Source organism: Eutrigla gurnardus (genome assembly GCF_963514095.1).
Source record: "Eutrigla gurnardus genome assembly, chromosome: 10".
NCBI classification, from domain to species: domain Eukaryota; kingdom Metazoa; phylum Chordata; class Actinopteri; order Perciformes; family Triglidae; genus Eutrigla; species Eutrigla gurnardus.
The window spans coordinates 2264870-2272500 of record NC_139924.1 but is presented as its reverse complement, the minus strand read 5'-3'; the positions used below and the strand labels follow the sequence as shown (position 1 = coordinate 2272500).

The following is a 7631-nucleotide window of genomic DNA, read 5'->3' as shown; positions in this document are numbered from 1 at the left end:
AGATTTGGTTTGGAAGCATACTGACAAACCCACCTGTCAGCATGGTCTTGTGACAATCAAGCAATTATGTGCTGACATAAAAACTGTGCAAAACAGGGTTCAAAATAGATGCTTGAATCAGACACGTTATGACACCATCGGACCTTTTGAATTACACTCAAATCAATACATCGATGCAGTAAAGTACATTACCACAGATAGACCTAAGCTGAAACACCACACATTTAAATGCAAATCTAGGCACGGTGAGAGACCAGCGTATCCCTCATAGCCTGACAGCATGAGTAAATACAGACTCATTATTCTGGCACGAAATGCTGAGCACTGGAGAGATGCCATCATCAGCCGGCAGCTAAACACACCAGCTGCCACGTCTCTGTCTGTCCGGACTGGTATGAACACACACAATTCTACACACACACACACACACTACTGTCTACATTAAGGTGGTAACAGAAAGGAATGGATTGAATGGGAAACATACAGTAGGTAAGGAAAGTGAATTAATATACCTGTCACCTTCCTCAGTGATGACTTCTATCTTTGAGCAAGACAACCGTTTTATTGTCTGTAGGCCTATACACAATGGGGACATGACAAATAAATGATGTGTGAATATTATATACATATATGTCTAGTGCTCTTGATGAGATGGTGTGATTTTCATATTCAATTTGTTTATTTTCCAGTGAAGGAAATGACCATATTTGGACTGTGGCGGAGCGACGGTTGGATCTGATGAACACAAACAGCAGAGCAGAACCCCGAGGAGCAACCTTACTGGATCTGGATCCATCTGGATTCTGGTGTGAAGCTGCTTACAAAGTTAGCTTCATAATTCAAGGTCAACTTTACAGCTAAGTGTTAAAGTCATCTGAGTAGCTAATTGCATTGGTAGCATGGTAGCGACCTGTCAAACATCAGGTAGCCCCGCCCCTAAAGCATCCCCTGCTTTCAGGTCTGTTGGACTCTAAATGGACCATAATGTACTAAATGAACATCATGCTGAAGAAGACTTGAAACAAGAGATTGAGACCATAAACTCATGTTTACAATGTTTACTGAGATAATACATCAAGAGAGAAGTAGGACCATTTTCTCATAGACTTCTATACAATCAGAGAGGAGTCGCCCCCTGGTGGTCAGTAGAGAGAATGCAAGTTTAAGGCAATTCGGCTTTGGCTTTATTTTTCAGAACCGGAGGTTGCCGCCTGATTACAACACACACACAGGGAGAGTAACTTCATGCTCTGCTCGGGTAGACATGACTCTTCCAAAGCTTTATGAAGAAAATATGCATTTGCTGCTTAGTATTCTAAACAATCTAAAAAATACTGGACTTCCAAGGAGACAGATGATGCTAATGTTGCTCTGTTTGAACTGTTTGATTAATAATGAATCAATTAATTAGTCAAAATTCCAACCTGCTGTCACCCAAGTGTCCAAAAACACCCCAACAGATTGACGAAGTTAGAATATTTCAAGAAGTAAACCAAAACTTTAAAGAATCCTTTCAGAAACCTTGTTTAATATTATAAAAGATTCATCTGTATTTACATAACATGATAAATAGTCACTCGTGGCTAATTCTGAACCTTCGCAAAGTATTACAAAACTGGAATATAGAAGTGAGAGTAAATGTCACGTTTTCCTTGAACAGGGAAGCCAGTGGGACCAGGTGACTGGGGATGTGGTATTCCAATGCCATTCCAATGCTCAGTGGATGCGTTTACTTTTGACTTAGTGTTTCCCGAAGACACGGAGCTGGACAGGCATTCCAGCCTCGCGGAGACAAAGAGGCTCTTTCAACAGCAGTAATCCTCAGGAGGAGGAGCAGGGAGGCTGCTGGCCTGCTGCATACTGGACTACAGGACCCACACTGAGGTTCACACACCGATGATCACAACACACCTGAGGGGACAGAACCGTGTGTGTAGGTGGGTTAAAGCGATAATACTGGGCTTGTATTACACTGTGATAGATTTCAAGGCTAAAATCCTTCACGGTGTTATAACCAACACATCCTCAAAGCTATGTGACAGAGTTGGTCATGTGACCGTTGGCAGGTGCACATCGTGAAACTGTCGCAGGTTTAAACACATGGTTAACATTATGAATTGGAAAAAAACGACTTGGTTAGCTTTAGGCAAAGATCCTGGTTTGGGTTCAAAGAAGACGTCCGTACGCAAGGCCTTCGTGGTCTACGTCGGTCGGGTCCTTTGAAGGTTGCGAAGACCAAAACGAGCGGTCTCTGAAATGAGACGCTCTGGTCTACAGAGGATTTCCTGTTTGCGTCACCATTGCCACTCCCGTAGCAACCAGCTGCGGTTGACAAGAAAGAGCAACAAGAGGTAACTAACGTTATCTAGTTAAAATTGTACCAGAGATCATTTTATTCTTTTTATTTTATATTCTGATGGAAGACGTGCTTCATGAGGAGTGTATTCTGTCGCATCTCCTGCTGCTGTTCTGCTCGTAGACGCCATGTTGATCAAAATCCAATCATCACGACGTGCAAAGAATCTTGGGATGAGTTGGGCCCTGAAGGATCCATCAGGATCCTACAACCAAACCTTGACTGTTTGAAACAGTTTTTCCAATTTTTGTTTACACCGAACTTGAAGAATTATTATCTTAAAATAAAAGCAAGCTGCTAGCAAGCAGCTAAAGGCATTGGCATCTTGTCATGTTATAAAGTAATATAGCCACGTTAGCAAACAGTTGCCTATTTACATATACAGCAGATAAAGAGGACAGATAAATACTGTCTCTTTAGCTACTTAAAGCTCCACCATGTTCAACACTAGTCTCCGTCTGCTGTGCGTTGCTCTGCAGGCTGTGGACTGAGTGACTGAAAACAAGCTGCTGTAAACCATGCTGATGGAAGCAGTGACACTGAACCGAAACACTTTACGGACCATACTACCAAAACCAATAAGCTGAAAGACAGTAAAATGCTCCATACTGCTGAGGGACACTGAGGAGTCGGAGTCATTTGATCGACTGTTTCAAAATGCTGGTTGGTGCAGCTTTAAGGTGAATGGCATTTGGTTCATGTCTTCAGTAATGTAACAGGAAACTGTCAAGTACCGATGAAGGTTGTGTATATAATGCATCATAAGCACATGTATAACACATTATAATAGAATAGAATAGAATGCCTTTATGTGTCACTATACAACAATGAGATTAAAAGCATCTCCTTTCAGTTCATACAAACAAAAGATATAAATCCCTAATATAAAAGAACACATAGGCAACACATTTAAAACACAATGGATAGTGCATCAGATAAAGTGCTCACAGTTCAGCAGCATGTTAAATAAATATATACATGTCCACGATTGGATGATCAGGAGTAGATATTAATACTGTATGGTTATTGCATTTGCACAATGAAAGAAGAAAACATGACGGGGAATGTAGGAGGGATATTGCACAGTACACAGATGTTACAGTACACACAGGGTTAGTGCCTGTTTGAGTTCAAGGTGGCGATGGCTAAGTCTGTTTGTCCTTGCCCTGGCACTCCTGTAGCGCCTGCCTGAGGGCAGCAGGTCAAACAGGTAGGGCCCAGGGTGGGAAGTGTCCTTGATGATGGTCTTTGCCCTGCTGAGGCAGCGGGAGGTGTAAATGTCCGATAGGGAGGGGAGAGGGCAGCCGATGATCTCCTGTGCTGCCTTGACCACCCTCTGGAGCCTCTCCCTGTCTGCGCTGGTGCAGCTGCCGTACCATACTGTAATACAGTATGTCAGCAGGCTCTCGATGGACGAGCCGTAGAAGGTCAGCAGCAGTTTGGAGTCCAGGTTGTGCTTTCTGAGGACCCTCAGGAAGTGCAACCGCTGCTGAGCCTTCTTGACCATCGCTGTGATGTTTTCTGTCCATGAGATGAGATGTCAGCGGAGATGAGGACGCCAAGAAACCAGAACGTACCCTCTCTACACACTCGCCGTTGATGTACAGGGGGGCCAGGTCGGACGCTGTGCCTTCTGAAGTCGACGATGATTTCCTTGGTCTTTTTGGTGTTCATGCATGTATAAGGCTTTATAAAGCTAATTATAAATGTTTATAATCATGCATGACACCTTATAACAAGGTTTATAAGTTTAAGTATTATAAGTGGTGGACATAATGTATGATAAGTTCAGCATTCATAACACTTTATACCTCCATGCCCAAGTGAGCCAGTGTCTGAATCCTGGTTACACAGCACATTATAACTACTTATTATTTATAAGTTAGAGCAATCATTTGTGTCTTTATAACTGGCTGAAGTTTGGTAGTTATAATGTGCTGTGTAACCCAGGACTCTCCTTTCAAACAAAGCCTTAGAAATGCATTAAAATGTGTTATAAATGTGCTTATGATGCATTTTATACATGACCTTCATAGAAAGTGTTAGCGAAGTATATTTAAGTTGTACCTTCTGATGATCAGAAACAGAATAAAGTCCTCCACTGAAGCTCCTGACGTACACACTCTTGGGAGCCCTTTTGGGGATCTTGCTTGTTGCTTGCCTCTGTATTAATTATTCCGTGTGCTCCGTTCGTCTCCAGATCCTGTCCTCCACCTGAACCGCCCTCCAGCCTGCCTGCTCACCTGTCTCCACAACTCCAGCCACATTGTCCTCCACCGAACCCTTGACTCCCCGAAAATTCCAACAATCTCTGTGCTTTATAAAAAATAAATCACTTCCTGTTTCATTCTAAAGTTTGTCTTTGTCTGCATTTGGGTCCAACCTCTTGGTAAAATCACAACAAATACAACTCCTACTTTAGCTAACAAACACGCGTAACTCACAGATCTTCATAGAACAGGTTCACTCATGTGACTAACATCCTGTTTGTGACCAAAACACAGCCGACAGCATGTTTCTGTCCTCCATGCTGAAGGAGGAGCTTTGATGTCAACATGGTATACAACTCATCTACACACACATACATTCAGTGTCACTCACCCTCCTCTCTCTCTCGCTCTCTCTTTCCTCTCTTCAGCTTGATGCTCAACAGTCAGCTTTAAAATCCATCCTCTGTCCCTATTATTTCTCATGGTCCAGCCAGCTTATTGTGTGTAGGAATGAACATTGTTGGTGGTAAACTATGAAGTGAGGGAGTGACAGGGAGGAGGTGGAAACAGAGGGGAAATGGAGGGGAGAGGAGGGGAGGCAGGAGGCAGCGTGGGATATCCCTGTGAGTCATGGAAACCGATCCAAAGAGCAGACATGCTTCCAGACAGCCAAGCAGCTCTGTGTCTCTTTGTATTGTCCTGTCGATGAGGACACTGAGGACATTCATCCGCCTCTGGAAACACTGACTGCACTTCCTCACGGAAAACACGCATAATATCATGACCCAATACACACATTGTGTTATGATGCTCAAATATGCTTTTACATAGAACCTTTAAATATATATATATACACACACACACTTCAAGGCTTAAATAGCTTTATTTGCAAGGCTTTATTTATTTATTGTCTTTATTAATCATTTCATTGCCAGGGTCTTACTTTTCAATAAACGCTCTTAAGAGAATTCTCATACAGTGGACTATAGGGTTCTACCTAGAACCTGACTGTTTTTTAATGAATGAGTGTATCCTGTAAATGTGATTCCCTTTTCTTATTCATTCTTATTATTTTGTTTTAGATTTCATTGAATTTTAAAATCGATTTTATTCAGATCATTTTTACAACATGATCACATTTGCTATTTATATCCTATGCTTTTTAAGGGTACCTTGCTATGTTTTGCAAAATCCCTACAAGGATGAGTGCTCACAGATTTCCACCCAAAGCCAGGCAGAGAACACCAGTGTGTGTGTGTGAAAATAGTAAATGGTCCTCATTTATATAGGGCATTATCCAAACATTCACTCAGGGACACCAGACACTCAGCTAGGAGGAGCCGGGGATCAAACCGGCGATCTTGCGGTTACCAGCCAACCCGCTCTACCTCCTGAGCTAAACCCCACATGTGTGTGTGCGTGTGTGTGTGTGTGTGCGTGTGTGTGTGTGCGTGTGTGTGTGTGTGTGTGTGCGCGTGTGTGTGTGTGTGTGTGCGTGTGTGTGTGTGTGTGTGTGCGTGTGTGTGTGTGTGTGTGTGTGTGTGTGTGTGCGTGTGTGTGTCCAAATAGGCCAGGTGAACATGAGGAGCAGCAGCCAAAACGCCATGAGATCATCCTTTACAAGACTGCTGCTGCCAAATCCTTTGTTACCATAGCAACTGCTGGGTGAAAACATTATGTGTATGTATTGTGTGTGTGTGTGTGTGTGTGTGTGTGTGTGTGTGTGTGTGTGTGTGTGTGTGTGTGTGTGTGTGTGTGTGTGTGTGTGAGAGAGCCACAGTAGCACATGCTGTACAGTTAGTTAGAGGTTGTAAAACATCTCAATAAGCAACAATGTGTCCGAGGGAGTGTGAGAGAGGAAACGTGGGAAGAAAGGGAGAGAGATCTGTGGAGGTCGTATCCCATGCTGTAGATGACATGCGTGCTGATTGGCTGCCTGTTGTGTGTGTGTGTGTGTGAGCTGTACATGCTGCAGCTGTTGGGCGAGGCAGCAGACACTACAGTATATTGTACAGCTGTTTGTGTGAATGAGCCGTCTGTGAGGACCGACTGTAACCTCTGCTGTCCTGAGGAGCTGCTCATCCTCACCGCCTCTTCCCTCTCACTCATATGGTCTAAATGTAATCCTGGTCTGACCCCTTAGCTTGGTCCTGTCCCTCAAATGCAGGTCATTCATAGCATAGCATTAGCCAGCACCAATAAGGATCCGACAACTATCCATCTGTGCGCCATAGACTCATTCAATCTTTCAAGTTTTACTTCATTTTCAGGCTGGATTTCAGGATTTCAGCCACAGACTGTCTATAAGAAGTGAATGTAGTCATGACGATGTCACCCATTGGTTTGTGGACTAAGGTTTTAAAGCCTCATGTTCAGCATTTTCACCAACCGTACCGTGCCTCAGCACGATGGAGCCTAAAGTCTGGATTGTTGTTCAGTGTGAGCGTTCTGTTCCGTGCTTAAGAACGGTACACTTCCTCAGCCCTGGCACACTTGGAAGAGGTGGATTTGAGAATGGTACGGTTCATGCAGGAGCACATGCACAGGTACACAATGTGGACATGATGTAGGTTTTAATGGATAGGCCGTCCCTCTCATTATCTCTCAGTGTTCTACTCTGATCTCCCCCACTGTCGAGATGATGTATGACTGAAAATACTGTTGATGAGTGTGTAGGACACAGCAGGGTTCTGGGTCGGGTTTGGGCTTCAGACTCATGTCAGCGGTACCGGACCGGGATATAGTGCGACTCTCTGTCCTGCTCAGCTCCGCTCCCATGCTCTGATGCAGGCTGAGTGTTTACTAGAAATATGTGCAGACGGACTTGTCAGTAAAGTTTCAGTCATGTTCTCTCTTGTGATGACTTTGGAAACAACTTAAAGTCATGCGAGTGTCCTATTACGATGTGATGATGTATGTACAAGAGGGAACCGTGTGGATCAATGTGAGTGCAGGCTGGCGGGGGACTGGGGAGGGGGGGACAATCATGCCACAACACGGTCCGGATCAACTGGCCCCAGAGTGAGTGGGTCCTTCATTTCATTGGATCACTGTGGTCTTTAGTT

The 7631-nt window shown here is 43.9% G+C and overlaps 1 protein-coding gene and 1 long non-coding RNA gene across 3 annotated transcripts in view; one reads left to right on the top strand and one right to left on the bottom strand.

Moving 5' to 3' along the window:
- Positions 1-4662, top strand: part of LOC311020142 — a 22189-nt gene extending 17527 nt beyond the window's left edge. Inside the window, exons 2-5 of one of the 2 annotated variants that reach the window (XR_014597876.1) lie at positions 690-844; positions 1661-1937; positions 2836-3036; positions 4557-4623. This is a non-coding gene — a long non-coding RNA (uncharacterized lncRNA). Of the gene's footprint in view, positions 1-689; positions 845-1660; positions 1938-2835; positions 3037-4556 lie in introns of both variants that reach the window. The other variant, XR_014597875.1, reaches the window with a different exon arrangement.
- Positions 1-7631, bottom strand: part of phldb1b (pleckstrin homology-like domain, family B, member 1b) — a 136079-nt gene that overhangs the window by 114420 nt on the left and 14028 nt on the right. The window lies entirely within an intron of this gene.